General features: G+C 40.9%; 1 protein-coding gene across 3 annotated transcripts in view; it reads right to left on the reverse strand.

Annotated features, from left to right (window-relative positions):
* The window catches only part of FAM222B (family with sequence similarity 222 member B), a 57,319-nt gene that overhangs the window by 12,278 nt on the left and 26,744 nt on the right, over window positions 1-18,297 (reverse strand). Inside the window, exon 1 of one of the 3 annotated variants that reach the window (XM_052657241.1) lies at window positions 1,990-2,010. The exons of the other annotated variants lie outside the window; for them this stretch is intronic. The gene's annotated coding sequence lies outside the window, so the exon portion shown is untranslated. Of the gene's footprint in view, window positions 1-1,989; window positions 2,011-18,297 lie in introns of those variants that run through there. 3 annotated transcript variants of the gene reach the window in all.

Consider the following 18,297-nt stretch of genomic DNA (forward strand, 5'->3'; position numbering starts at 1 on the left):
CTGCTTAACTTCAAGATCAGGCGCGTTCAGGGTGGCAGAGCCACGGAATACACGTTTCCCAAACAACTGTAACGTACTAAACCATACTGAATTCCTTTCCCACACTGCAAACCCCAGAAATCAGTATGGCTTGGTATTAAGGCTTTCAGATCACAACAAAAGAGGAACGGTGTGGGCTGGGGGGTGGGGAGGGGTGAAGGGGAGGCTCAAATGTTAAACAAAGACCACAAAACCTCTTTCTTTCCCTTAAAGGGTCCTCTCAGGTATGTGAAAACTACCTTGTCACGATGAGCATCAGAGAGCTCCAGCTTGCAAGGCCAGGTAGCTGAAAAGATACTTTGTGAAAGAGGCTGCTCAGACTGTGTCTAAGATAGCAACTGCAGAAAGAACTGAAGCGTGAAAGCCTCAACGGGAACAGAGCTGCCCCGGAGCTCTGGCACAGATTCGGTCTTTTCAGGTCTCTGGTGGGTGGGATGACAGAATGAACAGTGTGCCAACTGCAGTGCCTTGAGAAACAGAAAGTCTTCTGTTAGCAAACGACTGAGGTACTGCTTACAACCCTCCCCGGCGAACGCTGATCTCTGTTTAACAACCTCTCCCCTGTGGTCCTAATACAGCTGAGGGCAAACTCCAAGGAAAGGAAGAGAATTAACAAATACTGGAGCTTAGTACCGTGCAAAGAGCTGTATGAGGGGCTTTAGTGATGTTTTCTTTCTGAGGTCTCCCAACCTCTCTTGGAGATAGGCAATAATTTCACTTGTCGTCTCATCATCTCTAGCCTGGATTATGACAACAGCTTTCCAAATGACCTTTCTCTCTGTTCCACCCCTGCTCCTATCACCCAATCTATTCTCCACACCGCAGCCAGAGTAATTTATTTTTTTAATTGGAAACCATATCAGCTCAAAAATCTCCAACGACTTCCCCTCTCACTCAGAATAAAATACAAAATCCAAACATGGCCCACAAGGCCTTCAATGATCTGTTACTATCACGTATCTGACCTTATCTTCTAACCTCCTCTGACCCTTTTGCTGACTCTAATTCCAGCCACTGTGGTCTCCTTGGAGCTCTTCCAACGAGCCAATCACACTCCCATCTCCAGGCCTTGTACTTCACCTAGAAAGCCAAGAGGTACAAAATACATATTCATTCAGCTGTTTTGCAGATACACTATCTCCCTGTACTTTTTAGAAGGAACTAATCTACGAATGATCACTGTAATCTCTGATAGACCTAGCAAATCCTGATGCCTACAACCATGAGACAAGTGGGGGTTGTGGATCCTAAAGAGCTGACCATAACATACTGCCCTTCAAGCCACAACTCTGGATTTCAACAGGAAGAACAGGAGAGAATTAAGCCAGCTGAACTGTGGCAAAAGGCAGTAGTGATTTACTGAGGGCAAACAAAGGAACAAAATAAGAGGTGAGTTCTGTAAAGACTCCAGAAAGTCAGTTTTTAGTCTGAGCAGGAAGCAGTCCCAGAGTTTGGGACTTTCGATGATTATGTTCCCAACCAGAAACCCCCAGCAAGTCTAACTCCTGAGCCCTTACTGGCATTATCTGGGCTGCCAAGAGCACAGCCCCTTGTCTGTGCACACTTCCTTTGCGAGTTCAGGGACCTGTCATCCTTTCCAAAAGACTGTCTCTTGAACTAAGGAAATCTTCAAGCCCCCTGAGGAGTTTTACTCAAGTCAGGAATCAATTTCTGCCAGGGCAGGGAAGACAGAGAATGTGGCAAGGTTCACAAGGGTTGTGAGGAAATAGGAAGAAAGCAACTTGCTTCCACAAGCCATTGGAAAGCAGGGATGCATTGTACAAAGCACTTCTCTGGAGGCTTGGCAGCTGAGTACAAGCCTCTTATTTAAAAACTTCAAGCCACTCACACATTTTGATTACCATCTGGCTTTTTCTTAAATGTATATTCCAATATAAGTTACAGCTGATAACTTCCACAAGCACAATTAGACCCAGAAATCAACATTACCTCTAGCTTCTCTGAAAGGGCCTCAAAATTCAAATCCTGACTTCTGAACAGCATCAAGTAGCAACCTGGTGCTCAGGCCAAATGAGCTGCAGACATCACAGAGAAAGAAAAAAGATCTCCTTGGCAGAGCCTCTCTGTGCGTCTCAGCCAGCTTTCCCACCACCAGCTGGTCTGCTCCCTAACCAGGGGGACGACAGTATCACAGTGAGCACAGAACTAAGGTGTTCAGACCCTCCTGGGGCGTTTGCACAAGTGCTGGCTCTCCCCAGACTACCTCTAAGTAAAGGAACAAAACTCTGACCCCACTGGGAAAATTCAAAAGGACTTTCATCTGTGCCCCCCACAACTCCCCCACCTCACCAAGATTAACAGAGGTTTTATTAGAGTTGTGAGGTCACACTCTGCTTTCCTGGGTGGCATCTGATAAAGGGCCATCTCTGCCTTGGGACAGGTTTGTGCCGGTAGGAAAACCTCAGCTGTTTGTACTGTTTGTCCCTGTTTATGCTTAACAACCACTGGAGGGTAGAAAATGAGGAAAAGAAAGACTCCTCTTCTTCTTTTTTTTTTAGTGAGAAAAGGAGGGGAGAGAAAATACTAGCAAAGGTTTTTTTACTTGGGAGTCGGGGGTGAAGTGATGGAGAGTCATGACCCCCCAGGAGAGTCTCCCACCCACAGCCTCGTGCCTTCCAGTACCCTTATTTCCAAGACTCTCTCCTGCTTTCCTTCTCTTTCTCTGCCTTCAACCCCACTTTCAAAAAGAATTACCACTTCCCCAAAAGTAAAGGTTGACAAATCCAATTTCTGATTCATGCTGTGGTTCAAAATTTTAAATCTGCCATTGATGGATTTTAATTAAAAAAATGAAATTGAGAGCAGTGCCATCTCTGAAATCCCAAGTAAAAATAGAAAATGTTATGCCCCCTTGTTACCAGACTCCACTTTATAAAATACACCCAACAGTGAAAATCCTCAGTCCATGCATCTTGAGAGAGTATGATTAACCCTGAGCAACTGCGTTCATTAAGAGTCATCACTATCTTTGACTACTAAGTTTTCTCATCCATGAGGTAAAGGCTTATCTAAAAAGACTGCCTTTCAGTAGTGGGGGTAGAATTCTCATCTTACTGCTCCCCATTCCTTTACTCCTGGGGTCCAAGAAATTAGGTTAAAAACCGAAGGGAATACTGCTCTGGGGAAAATAAACAGGGACAAAGATGGTAAAATATTACATGTTCATCAAACCAGACTCTGCATAACCAGTCTTCTTCAAGGTCTGTGTCACTAAAATCATCTATTCAAACAAATAATTCTGTCAGTCCAGGTAACTGGCAACTTCCAACTACCCCGTACTTTTCACTACTAACCCAATCTCAGTAACATTCAGTCGTTGCTCAAAGGCATCTTTCTTCTCTATCTTTAACACAATAGGGGACTTACCACCAGCAACTGCGACCTCACAACTCTAAGCTGGGAGAAAGAGCAGGTGAGAAAGACGGACGGTCCCTCTGGACTAACTTTGTTGCAAGCCCTGAACTACCCCTGCTGCAAACCACCTCCACAAAGCTGAACACAGGAGGCTCAAGGGGTTTGGAAACATTATTTCTAACTACCCTTTAAGACCGATCACAAAAGGTCCTGTTCCTATCCTATTCCCTCCATCCCACCCCACCACGTGTCACTAAAGGTGCTTTCTCTGCCAGTGCTTTCTTTAGCATGAGCTTTCCTGGATCCTCTCATTATTTATTTCATCTAAGGACCCAAGTGCTTGCTTTCTCCTGAATTTGTTATTCAGGTCGCAAGAAAGTATTTGCCCTGGACATTCTAACCTTTCAACTTGAGCTTCTGAAGACTATCTTTTATTTATCCTTCCCAGTTACAGGGTTAGGACCAAGATTATTCATGTAACAGATGTTTAATAAATACTGCTGGCTCACATTCCAAAAGAATAGGATATACTTTAATCCCAGGGTCTGGAATTTATCTGAATTTAGGTCCTTGAAACACATGAATAACACAAGTGCCAAAAAGTGTCTGTGCTGGTGTGTACACAGGTGCCTTTACTCTGGGAATGAGGGAGCAGAAGAGACAAAAACTGCCTAGGTGCTTAAAAAAAAAAGGCCCAGGTACTACTTTTGCATTGTATTGAAAAGTATCTGCTGGCTTCTGCACATTAATTACCATTAGGTAGAAATCAGTGTTCCTAAAAATGTGAAATGAAGGTTACAAGCTGCTAAATCAGAATTTGCAGTTTCTCGTTAATTGCCTTCAGTTTCCTAACAGGGCTGTATCACTATAACTTAAGCTGAACCATTTTAGAAAGACTGACAACCTTTGTACTTAACCACATTCATAATCACAGGCAGAGCTGTCAGGTTCGTAGGATTTTACTCATAAGTACCTGGGACTGTGCACAGCAAGACAAAGAGATTAATAAGAAATCAGAAGAAACTGCTTCCTTGCGATAATACACAAATATTGGATTTTTTTCCTTTTACAATTTCCCGTAGAAACCTGTACCAAATCAGAAAGCTTTTGATTATTACTCAGATGAAATATAATTCAGCAAATAACCTATAATTATGTGGCAATTTTTAATCTTCAAAGGCCTGCATCCCCCATGAGTTCATGAAAAGCTGCTAGAGAAGCACAGCTCTCACATTCAGATGGGGAAACTGAGGCAACTGAGTTAAAAAAGGAAATCTGTAGGAAAGATATCAAAGTTGAGAGCGATTTTAAGGCTCAGAGTGTCTAAAAAGTCCTTCAATAGGCACTGACTGAGCTTAAAACAAGTCACACCATAGACAGGCATTTATTCTGATAAAAATGAAAAAAGGCAGGTCCTCAGTATAGCTTCTGTAATCTTACAGATCAAAGTCACAACATGGAAAAAGAATTTTAAGAATGTAGCAGGCTGTTTAAAAACCTTGGCAAGCATGTGTTCAAAGAGCAGCTAAACACGCGGCTTACACAGGCCCTTCCTCCTCCCTCAACTGCACGCAGGCCACATTCTCCAGGGACTCGCTGGCCCAGAGGAGGCCTCTACCTCAGTCTAGAGTCTGGCTTTCAAGTTTGAAGGGGGACAGAAATTTAAGAGACTTAAGGGCATTTAGAAAGCCTGCCACATTAAAAATATATATATATTTTACTGAAATATAGTTGATTTAAACGTTGTGTTAATTTCTGCTGTACGCCAAAGTGATTCAGTTCTACATATATATACATTTTTTTTGATACTCTTTTCATTAGGACCTTGCTGTGTATCCATTCTATATATAATAATAGTTAGCATCTGCTAATCCCAAACTCCCAATCCACCTTGCCCCCACGGCCCCTGCCTTGGCAACTACAAATCTGTTCCCTGTCTGTAAGTCTGATTCTGATTCATAAATAAGTTCATTTGTGTCCTATTCTAGATTCCACATACAAGTGACAGCATATGGTATTTGTCTTTCTTTTCTTTTTTGCTGTGCCACACGGCTTGGGGGACCTTCAGTTCCCTGGTCAGGGATCAAACCCAGGCCATGGCAGTGAAAGCCCAGAATCCCAACCACCAGGTCACCAGGGAGCTCCCCTTCTCTTTCCCTTTCTGACTTATTTCACTTTGTACGATAATCTCTGCTGCTGCTGCTGCTCCTGCTGCTAAGTCACTCCAGTCGTGTCCGACTCTTAGTGACCCTGTGGACTGCAGCCCACCAGGCTCCTCTGTCCATGGGATTTTTCAGGCAAGAGTACTGGAGTGGGGTGCCATTGCTTTCTCCAACGATAATCTCTAGGTCCAGCTATGTTGCTACAAATGGCATTACTTCATTCTTTTTTATAAGGCGGCCCCATTTCGAGTACAGAACTATAAGGTATTATTCTAAAACAAGTCTAAATCAGAGTGTTTGGGTCTGTGTGTGTTTCTTCACCCTGGTGCCCAGGTGTCTCCCTTTTCTGGGTCTAAACTGCATCACCCAAAGCTCACTGCTGTGTTCAGAAGTTTTGAGAGAAATTTATAAACACGTATTTTTGCTATGTACTGAGTAACATTGGTTTATACTTAAGAGGATAGTTTGTCAAAACTGCAGAGAATGTTTTAATGAAATTTTGAACAGGTGTTGAAGCAGAGAAGGAGACAGCAACATGTGAATGAGTGTATGTTAGTGGAGTGAAGACATGAATTCCATCAAAGTTGTTGGAGAAATGTAAGCAACTCCAAACACACAAGGAAATGGTGCAACTATCTAATAATTAAAGAAATGTAAATTAAACAGATGGCATTTTATTTTTTGCTTAAAAATTGACAAACATGTTTGAAAAAAAGTCTAAATCACACGGAGTCAAGGATTCAGTGAAAAGTCACTAAAGTGAGATGCTAAATTGACACAATTTCTAAAAATAAATATGAGCAGTTTTTAAAATACTCATACTCTTTGATATAATCATACTTCTAAAAAGCCTAACTTAAGGAAATAATCAGAAATGTAAACAAAGATTCTCACACAACTCTCTTCACTACAGTATGGTTCATAACTGTGTGAAAACTCCCAACAATCTAAATGTCCAAAGGCAAGGAAATCATTATATAAATTATGGGATATTCATCTAATGAAATTAGTATAAGCCTCCCAAATCAAATATATTATATATCAGTAAAGAATATCTAAAGACAAAAAATGCTTATAAGTGCTGGGTTTAAAAAGTACATATAATACATAAATATGGTATAATAATAATTTTGTAAAATTTATTATATATACGAGAAAATTATGAAGTCATTTGTATTTGACCACAACATGCATTACAGCACTCTGTGGGGATGAATTCTCACTCCTGGACTATCTAGTTTAGGATAACATTCTACTCAGCTTTCATTTCTTGATTATAAAACCAAGAGAGCCAAAGAAGTCAACAGAATTTAGGAAGAAACTGGGTGGCAAGGGCAGTCATTTTCTGGTAAGGTTTCAACAGCAGAAAATTCACATACAGAAAAGCATCCAGTGCAGCTCAAATTACCTGAAGAAACCTGGATTAACAAGAGGCACAACATCGAAGTGGCTAAGAGACAAGACTGGGTTTGAATTAGAACTAGGCAAGACTGAGGTCTCTGCTCCCTACCAGCTGTGTGACCCTGGGGGAGAAAACTTCATCTGTAAAATGTTACCTGCTTCATGGGATCATTTTAAGGATTAAATGAGTTTAATATACGCAAGTGTTTAGGACACCAGTGTGAAGATTGTTTAAATGTTGGCTAATCTATCCAATAATCTATCAAAATCCAGGTCACTTTTTATTTTGCCACCAGAACTAAACCACCCTCTTAGACGCTATAGTTCTTTACACTTTGAAACATGTTTGCATACATTATTTCACTTGAAATTGAAAACAAGCTTTTAATCCAGATGGAATAAGTATCATTCCCTTTCCACAGATTAGGAAACCCAGGTTCAGAAAGGTTAGGTAACTTGTCCAGTGACACACAGCTGGGATGGTGAACCTCACATGACAGTCTCTGTCTTAACTCCCAGACCTGCAGCTCATTCCACGAGACAAATATTTTCTAATCCACAAGCTTTAAAAAAAAAAAAAAACACCCACAAAGTAACAGTCAAGAATGCTTATTGTTTCATGACTGTGTCCCAGCTATTTAAATTATGAGCGCATTTATTGGGATGCAGTCTTCATTGTGGGTACAGACAAAGACGTTCAGAAAACGCTGCACCATACCACAGCTGCCTCTCAAGCCAATATTTATTGAGCACCTATCATAGCCCTCTTCCTACACTATTATATACGACAAAAACATACAATTCTAGGCCATGGCTTTGTCTTTTAAGTGTAAATGTAATTACTGACTCTCCTATGGATTTGGGGAACTACCTGCCGCAGATCAGCTCTTCACTCTGTAACACTGTTAGACTTTGGCTAGTCTAACACTTCGGAAACGGCTTTCAGTGAAAATTCTTTTCCCAAAAAAAGGACCGGGGAAACAAGTATAACCAGAGTAAGAATGCATTGGGAAAGTAACTACATAAAGGCAAAGGAAAGCTTTAGGTTTGAGTGGTCAGACTTTTTCCCAGGAGAAAGCTTTATCATGAACACTGAGGAAAAGTGCACCAGAGAATACTACAAGTAATGATCAACAGTTACCTCTCGCTCTCAAGCTACCCTTGTTCAGGAAACTCTTCCCCTCCTATTCTCAGGCTCTTTCCTGAATGGGAGAAGTCAACCCTGACTAACTCTGAACGTACTCTCAACTCATACCTTTTCTAAGTTGGTTTCCACTTTGGACACTCACATTATGATGGAAGCTGGGCATCACAGAGCCGACCAAGGTCTCTGACAGGAAGCATCTCTCTGCTCTTTAAGGTGTTCTGAGTTCAAGGGTGAAAAGGAGCTCACGCTTTCTCATGGCTATGCATCTACTCTATCTACTGTGTATTCATTTGGTCTGTTACTTCTTAGAACCAGTTCTCTGTACACAATGCCTTGAGCTTATGTGCCTTAGGTTTCTAGTGTAGAGTTTCAGTAAGGCTGGTAAGTTCAGGGCAGGCAGGGAATGTTAATGCTTACAGTAAACATACTGCCCTTCACTGTATCTCTAGTCTGCTGCCATCCAGGGTTAGTGTGGCAACAGGCAGATTTTAAGGTTACAGAACAAGGCATGACTGACATACTAATTCGTTCTGTTCATTTGCCCCCACTCCCGTATTCTGGCCTGGAGAATTCCATACACTTTGGGACCCATGGGGTCCCAAAGAGTCAGACACGACTGAGTAACTTACACTTCTGCCCCAGCCTGAGTAGAGTTTGAGGAATTCTGACGTATAACAACTTTGGGGGAGGGTTTCTACAGCCTTAGTGAAAATCAAAAGATTTTACCTTGCCATTTCACTGAGCCTCCATGGGGCCGCAAAGAGTCGGACACAACTGAGCGACTTCACTTTCACTTTTCACTTTTACACATTGGAGAAGGAAATGGCAACCCACTCCAGTGTTCTTGCCTGGAGAATCCCAGGGATGGGGGAGCCTGGTGGGCGGCCGACTATGAGGTCGCACAGAGTCGGACACGACTGAAGTGACTTAGCAGCAACAGCAGCGGCAGCACTATCACCGGAAGCTTTATTCCACATACCCAAGGAATTACCAAGCTTCTGAAGCTCAAGGTGTCTCTGAAAGCAGGAGAGGCTGTTAAACCTCCAAAGGACCTAAGAACTGACAGCTTACTGAGGAAGAAGAGCAACCCCTTCTCCCACGCCCTGCAAACTCTCAGAACTAGCTAATAAAATTCAGAATACTGGCTACAGCCATAGGAAGAAAGGAGAGAGAGACAGTCCCTATTTGTGCTGGAAGAATACTTTTAATAGCCAGAGTAAACACTCACAAAAATGAGATTCTGAACTTAGCTTTAGGAGGCTTCCTCATTTCAGGAACTGCCTGGGAAACAAAACAAAAACTCACAAAATAGTTCTTTAAATTTTTCAAGGACACAAGGTACCATAACTCATTCACAGATCAACCCATTAGCAGACTGGCCCTGATAAATTCCATAATCATTCAGCACTGTTATTTGTCAGTGGGTGACTGGTTCTAACTGGTCAAATAAGTCTTATACCAAATATCAAGTCCCACCCAAACAGAACAATTTAACTCAAGATTACTTTAGCATTGAGTGAATCAGGAAAAATTATATAAATATCTGGTTTATCTTACAGACATCCAAACTCTGCCTTCCTTTATCTCAAAGATACCTTCAAGAAATGGCTAGCACTACCAAATGAACATCTTATCGACAGGGGCAGAAAACAAGTTCTCAACTCTTCTACTCCTGGTGCATGCCTCCTTCACTCGGTACACCCATTTAAAGCCCTAATTTCTACTCTGTCAACTTCTCGCTCTGAGGTCTCCCTCACCAACTAAGTGTCCTAACCAACTTTCACCCAGTTCCCTTTGTCAGGTCCTTTCAACTGGATAAGAAACAGAAGGCACCAAACAGAGTGCAGAGTGAGGAAAGTATCCACAAAGTTGCAGGTGGTGAGCCCTGATGTGGGGAGCCAGACCTCAAGCGGTGTGAGAGGCCCCCAGCAGGGGCGGATGCAGTGACTACCTCTCGTTCAACAGCAATGAGCCCCAACAGGGTCTGCTCAGATCTTGGCTTCTAATTACTAAATTCTCCACTAACAGGAACAAAGGCCTTTGGAGAAATGGCTGAGGCAGAGAAAATACTAGATGAGTCTGGTACATATTACAGCGCAGGAAAGGAAGTGCTCAAAGAGTAACAGTGACATGTCAAAGACGACAGAAGTGAGAGGATGCTCAACTGGTGAGGGAAACTCCAGAAAGAGAAGTTTACACAGCAGAAATCAGAGGGAACACAGAGGGGATACACTGAGTGAAGGAGGCATATACTAGGAACAGAGTAATTAGAGACTTCTGTTTTCTACCACTGTTCATAAGATGTTAGTCTGGGTTAGTGCCAACCAACCCTTTGCAATAAAAAGACAGTAAATCACTTAGGCACCTTTCAGTTAAATTTTTTTTCTTGATTTACTGGCAAAATCTGAGATAATCTGAATATCAAAACAAATAAAGATAGGCTAAATTTAATAAAATGTAATCAAAGTGAAAGTCACTCAGTTGTGTCCAACTCTTTGTGACCCCATGGACTGAGTCCATGGAATTCTCCAGGCCAGAATACTGGAGTGGGTAGCTGTTCCTTCTCCAGGATATCTTCCCAACCTAGGGATCGAACCCAGGTCTCCTGCATTGCAGGCGGATTCTTTACCAAATGAGCTATAATAAGTTGACTAACATAGGAAATCATGAGCCCATACTAATGTAAATAAACTAGTAAACTGAAAGGCTTAAAAGGAAAATGATGTTTGCATAGTTTTGAATTGTCTCCTCCCAAAATATTAATTACAAAGGGAAGAGCAACTTTACACTGTAAATGCCTATAAGGAACCAGCTTAATCAAGTGATCAAACACTCTCAGTAATGAGACAAATAAAAACTCTGCATTTCTGAAAAGTATGCAATGACGAGCACAGCATCATTCCTGTGATATTCCTATTGAAGATCGACAACCTAAATTAAACATGAGGAACCATTAAACAGCCTCAAACTAAGGACTTTCTACAAAACAACTGCTGACAGTAGTCAAAGTCATGAATGTCAAAGCAGGCCTGAGAAACTGTTCCAGATTGAAGAAGACCAAAAAGACAGAAGAACTAAATGCAAGGTATGATCTTTTCTGTAATAAAGAGCATTACTGGTACAACTAGTAACATTTGAGGGGGGTGCTGAGAATTATATGATGGTAATGTTGTCACCATTAACTTCCTGATTTTGATGGTTGCATTGTGATAATGTTGGAGAATATTCTTTGCAAAAACTAATGTATTCAGGGATGATGGAGAATCAAGTGAGCAACTTACTCTCAAATGATTCAAGGAAGAAAAATACTCTTTGTACTGTACTTGCAACTTTTCTATAAATTCGAGATTGTTTCTGAATTTTTTAATTAAAATTGTTAAAACAAACAAACAAACCAAAAATAACCAAGATAGCAGTGCTGAAATCTGGAGGAGGGTAAGAGATCAAAAAGAAGAGTTGCAGAGCATGGTCTGTGGAAACCATTCTCATTGTGTTTTAATGCAGGTGACTCAACTCTGAATTGGTGAGTACTGACACTGGGGTTCTTGCCATCTGGAACAGGTTTCCTGTATGTATTTTTCTGCCTCTAATTCTAACTTCTAATTTCTAATTCTAACTTCTAATTTCTTTTCAGTATTTATCTGAATAATACTTTCTCCTGTGTCTGCACTTAGAACCCTCTCCCAGCCTCAACTCTGTTCTGGCAGTCCTTCCCCTAAGTGGCATTCACGCAACTCTCCTACCCTGAAGATGGAGAATTTCACCTTTAGAAAGATTCCAAAAGAAATGTCTTATCCTGAAGGAGGCACTATTAATGATCCTCCTTTCTTCAGGCCTGGCATTCGCTAACATCCCCACCAAGCTCATGTTTTAATAAGAGTTTTTTGAAGGCCTTTCTTTCTAAACACATGTAACTCCCCTATGCTCCAATGCAAAACCTTCTCAAACCTTCTGGAGTGGAACACGGTTTTTACACTCTTTCCTCCCACTATATAAAAAGTTTCGAATAACATCATAAGCTTTATCTCCAGACTTCCTGAAATGTAGCAACTATTACCAGCTTCTCCACTTTCACACCAATGGCAGCTGGCAGGCAGAGCCTTAGATATTCTACAGCAGAAAGGTTTTCAGTAACAATCAATGAAGAGCTTTGAAGTAGTACAAAGATGATGTTTATCATTCATCCTTTCCTCTTCTTTCTTATTTAGGGTGATTATGGAAGTTTTGGAGAACAACTATATTACAGCCTGTCTCCAAGCAGCCATGAACTTTCCTCTCTCATTTTTTTTTCTGGCCACGAGGCTTATGGGATCTTAGTTCCCCATCAAGGGTTGAACCTAGACCCATGGCAGTGAAAGTGCAGAGTCCTACCACTGGGCTGCCAGGGAATTGCCCTTCCCTTACATTAACAAAAGCAGATTCTTAAAATGCACTCCTTGGCAATTTATCCTCAACAAAACTTTTATGCAGCCACATCCATGACTACACCTAAGGCGACTGACGGGCCCTTGGGAAAAGAGCCTAGCGAAACAGGACACTAAGGTGAACGACATCCAAAATGAAAGCCGCAGCAAGTCACCTGGAGACCTGGGAACAACCTGAGCTGGAATCAGCTTCTGTCTTCTCATGTTAAAGAGAAAATTTTGCTTACAAGCGTATTCATGGTAATCATCAAACAGCAATAGAGAAAAGGAAACAGCAAAGGAACTTCACCATCTTTAGAGAAAAACAAACTATTTTCTTTTGTTTCTTCCCTCTTTTTCTACATAGCAAGGATTGTTTCCAAATATATTATGCAACTTTCTATTAAAATCACAAACTGAAATTCCTATAGAGTTTATTAAGAAGCATATCCTCAGTGTCCTACTGATTTTAAAAGTGCTCAAAAGTTCTCTTTTGCACTCTGAAGAGAATTTCCAATGCAAGCAAAGGACTAAAATGCACCTTGCCAATTACAGTAATCTTACAACAAGCACATACTGCTATGAATGACATTTAGTTCCATCTCAGTCTATTCTCCCAGGACAAGCAGCAATGAACTCAAGGGTATGATCTCAGAATATAAAAAGCCATTAAGGCTGTTCCTAATAGATTCTTTTAAAATATGATCCTACACAGCTCTTCAAAAGGACAGTATGCTGTAATTCTGAGATGGATTTTTACAATGCTTTGACCTCCTCTTTAAGAGAAGTCTGGAAAAAGAACTAACTGCAGTGGGGGACGGCGGGGGGGGGGGGGGGGGGGGAGAGAAATGTGTCACTCTGGTTATTAAAATCCATTAAGTTCATACTTCAGCCTTAGGATAACTGCAGCCAAAAAACTGACTTGCAAGTAATTATCACCACTATCTGCAATAAAAGTTAATTGGACATAATTGAACTAACGCCCTAGTCAGAGGGAAGCTGCAACTGGCGAAGGGCCCACTCCTCCTGCTCCTTCAATCTGCAAATGAAACTGCTAATGCTAATTTGTGGACAAACAAGAAATTGCTCTCATGGCTTCCCCACTGCAAATCACGAGGCAATTCCAGCTAATGCCCAGGCATGTTAGGCCAAGAGAAAAATCATTAACCAATGCTTCCTTTGATAAAGATGGATTTTAACAATAACCAAGCCCATTAGGCTGAGAGTTGCTAAGAACTGTTAAATTTCTCCCAGATGCACTAAGTAAAGCACTGTGCCCTGGTCTCCGCACCCCAGCACCATACATGAGATGCTCCCTGTACCACTAGCATGTGGTAGTAAGACGAAGAGACACTATGCAAGGCCAGGAGCTGCTGCTACACAAATAATTTATCTTCTTGTAAGAGAATCCTTGGGTAATCTCATTTTTAGACAGGCAAATGGCATTGCTGATCTACTTCAACAGCAAAGATTAAATCGCTTCTGAATGAACTCTGCAATTGATAGATTCCTGCTGCCCAACTCTTCCTGCCTTCAATTCTGGACAAGAACTGTGCCCTTTCCCCTGGAATTACTATAAGGCCTTCTGCCTTTCAATTCTGTCTACAGCCCAAGGGACTAAGACTCCTAGGGGTATTATGCAGTCTTAGGTAGCCACTTATAACAGAAGGAGAAACCTGTGGTCTTTGTATCTACAATGATCTGTAAAGTGGGCAGAAGGCAGTAACCTCCTGAGGTGACAGAAGGTAAAAGAGAAAAACAAGTACAAAGTGCTGTCTGCTTATAGAGAAATTAATGCAATGAGAACCTTCCCTAAGGAAGCAGCTGGACCACCTGTCCCTTTGGTACACTTTTCATTAGAAGTTATTTTGGAAGGTTGCAGTTTACTTCCTCTAGTCATCAAAATACAACATTTTCTGATGTGAAATATGAAAAGCCTAAGAATAGCTTGGCTAGGATGTAAGGGAGGGACCTAGAAACTGTAATATGGATAGTAAAGTGAAATAAGAGTTTAACCCGAACAGAAGAACACTTACTAGGAATGTCATTCATTCATTTGTTCACCAGGCACCTATGATGTACCAGGTACTACGGCAACAGTAGTACTATGTATTAGGAATACAAATATGGCAGACAAAATCCCTGATGAGATATGTGACTAATGTGATCATTTTACAATGTATACAAATATCAAATCATTATGTTGGGGGACTTTCCTGAAGTCCAATGGCTAAGATTCCTTGCTCCCAATGCGAGAGAGGGCCCAGGTGCAATCCTCGGTTAGAGAACGAGAGCCCACATGCCGCAACTAAGACCCAGTGCAGTCAAATAAATATATATTTTTTAAAAAAATCATTGTTGGACACCTGAAACTAACATAACATTGTATGAACAACTATACCTCAAGAAAGGAAGGAAGACAGGCAAGCAGGAATGAAGGGAGGAAGGAAATCAGAATTGTTTCACAACAAAAATAATTTTAAAAAATACCTCCAGGAAACAATTATAAAGATGGGAGAAAACAATATGGGTCATTGAAGGCTGAGCAAGAATTTGCTGGATTGAGACAGTTAGGCTACTCTAAGCAGAGAAAACCAGCATAACGAAAGACATGCAGCTGTAAAACTAAACAACTTGTTTGGGGAACCACAAGTAGTCTGGGGTGAGGAGGGCAGTGCTGGGTGTATGAGCTAAACTTGGAGATGAGTCTGATGTGCTAAATTATGAAGAACCTTATATTTCATACTAGAGGGAGAGAAGAGCAGATTAAAAGTAAATTAGCAGAAAAGCAGCCCTGACATCATATAGAGTAACTATAATGATTAAATGAGATTGTATTTATAAAGTGCTCAATGATGGTAGTTGTAACTATTATTAGCTAATGTCAGACTTTATCCTGAAACCAAGGGAGATAGGAACAGGTTTTAAAGAGAGTAACATGATCAGATGTCTATTTTAAATAAATCTTCTGCAAGTGTGAAAGACAAATGGGAGATGGCACAAGTCAGTTGAGTGGCTACAGTGATTTCGAGGTGAGAAATGATGAAGATTTCAAATAAAGGTGTCACAGGAGAGCTGTCATGCGAATGAGGGAGCAGCTTTATCTCTGAGCTCCAAAGACCAAAGCTAGACTAACAGATTAAAGCCTGAAGATAGGCAATTTCAGATGAACATAAACAATAACCTGAGCTTGTTCAACAGTGGCACAGCACTAGAAACACTGAAGCAAAACCAAGGACCCATTCATTAAGAGTGACAGAAAAAGAGTTATTTTCAGTAGCTAAAAATCTGAACTAGATGACCACTAAATCCAACTTTCAGATTCCAAGAATCTAAATCACTTACGGGGACGATTCCGTAAAATCATTAACAATCGCTTTTGTTTGTAGAGAGGTATACAATTTTCCAAGTGCTTTCATGCTGATTCTCTCACTTGAGTTGCTCAAATGCCCTATGAGATCAACTGGGCAGGAATCATTAGTGCCATTTTCACAGATAAACTAGGAAAAGCTAGTAAGTGCCTGGATACAACCACATTTTCTCACTCCTGGCTCTGTGCTCTTTTCCAGTCTCACCATTGCCTCCAACATGGTACCAGTGCTGAAAAGTCCATTCTGAGAAACCATCCTTCTTTGGTTACCTATTCCAATGTTTATTCTTAGAATCAGTAAATTCTTCTGCATGTTTTATTTTCGTTGTTCAGAAGTTTCAGCCTATTTCTCTGCTCTCTTCAAGATGAATAAGAGTTAGTCATCTATCTTCATTCAATGTTCCTTCGTATTTACATACTATAAAATGTCTATCATTTCTCTAATCTAGGGTAACTAACCCTAATTATTAAAACTCAATTAATCCCAATTATTAAAACTCAATCCTTGAGTTTGTTCACAAATGTTATTTCCCTTAAAGTAGTTAAGTAATCCAATCCCTAATTTAATACTAGCTCCAGGAAAGTAATATTCTCTTCTCATCATTTCAATTCTAATCCCTAGATATCTATTCTATTAAAGATTACCTCCTCTAATTATTTCATACCAATATTTCTTGAGCACCTACTATGTAGCAAGGCATTGCTCCAGAAGCTAGGGACTCAGCAATAAACAAAACAAACAAAAACTCCTGTCTTCATGATGCTTCCCTTTGTACATGACGTCAAGTGGGAGGATCAGACAAACAATAAATAGGTAAGGGACGTAGACTATTAGAAGGTGAGAAATGCTATGAAAAAAACAAATGAGGGGGACTGGATGGGGCAGCAACTTTAGCATATGCAGCGTGTGGTCCTCACTGAAGAACTACAGTTTCTACCATGCTTTTTACCTGCTAGTTTCAGCACAAGGCAGCTTTTAATTACCTAAGAGATTTTTTTTTAGCAATTAAACTATAACTAAAATAGTTTTTTCCCCCCTCTCAAGTTTAACTCTTAGGCACTTGTACATTTAATAAAAAGCAATGTATCAACTTGTTTTGAAGAATAAAATTTTGTTTCTGTAATGCTGAAATATTCTTCAAGAAATAATGTAAGAAAGTAATGGAAGCCCAAAGCCCACCACCGTGCACACACATAGAAAGACTGCTGCTGGGTACAATGACTTTAATAAAGACTAGCATTTCCCTGCGTGAGCAATGGTAGATACAGCGTTGTCCAAAAAGTTCATTAGGTTTTCCATAACATCTTACAGGGAAATGAAATAACTTCCTGGGCAACTTGATACTTTTTTAACTAGTGGCGGGGAGCTGAAAGATGAGCAGGTGGGATACACAGGAGGCCGGAGGGAGTTGGAACAAACATAATTTTAAAGAGCTACAAAATTGGTGTGCAGCCTGGAGTGGCATCAGCCCCTCATTTCTGGGTGCACTAAGGAGTCTCCCCAGAACATACTATGAACGGTAAAACAACAGTTTTCAGTTGGGACGTTTGTTCAGCTTGGAGAAGAAACCAAAATTAAAATACATAGCTTGTTGGAAAAGCAACTTGTTCCAACTTAACTGTCCCACAGACTATGGAAATAGGCAAAGCACTTCTCTTAAAAGGAAAGGTTCCTTTCATCTCTCTGGGGAAATATCCTAACACAGTATCATACTCCAACCATAACATACCTCACAAGGACTGAATGAAGCCTAACTACTAAAATCCTCAGTAAAGGACTTTAGTAAATTCACACTAACACCTGCCAGGACAGGTCAAAACCAAGATATAGAGTCATCATTAATCCACTGGTCCCACTTTCTGCTGAATCCAAGAGGTTCTAGGAGCATAAGCAAAAGCCAAACCAGGGCCATCACGGCTACAAAATTAATGTGTTCATAATAGTAAAACTGCTTTCAGCTGCATTGCTGGGTGATCCAGAAGGCCCATTCAGGAACCCAGGTAAAGGGCCTTTCCCACTGATACACTGTAACCTGGGATGAGCTGCCTTCAACTTCTCACAGTCTTGATACCCTTTCCTTTTAAAACAGATTAAGTCCTACGCTTTACATTGTAAGTGATAAACGAAATGCTAATGGTAGAGGGACTATAACTTTTGGGAGGGAAAAAAAATTAAGTTGTGACTAATAATTGCTAATAATTATGGACTTCCCTGGTGGCTCAGACAGTAAAGCATCTGTCTACAATGCGGGAGACCTGGGTTCAATCCCTGGGTCAGGAAGATCCCCTGGAGAAGAAAATGGCAATCCACTCCAGTACTATTGCCTGGAAAATCCCATGGACAGAGGAGCCTGGTAGGCTACAGTCCATAGGGTCGCAAAGAGTCAGACATGACTGAGC

The sequence above is a fragment of the Budorcas taxicolor genome, chromosome 19 (assembly GCF_023091745.1).
Source record: "Budorcas taxicolor isolate Tak-1 chromosome 19, Takin1.1, whole genome shotgun sequence".
In the NCBI taxonomy this organism is placed as follows: Eukaryota; Metazoa; Chordata; class Mammalia; order Artiodactyla; family Bovidae; genus Budorcas; species Budorcas taxicolor.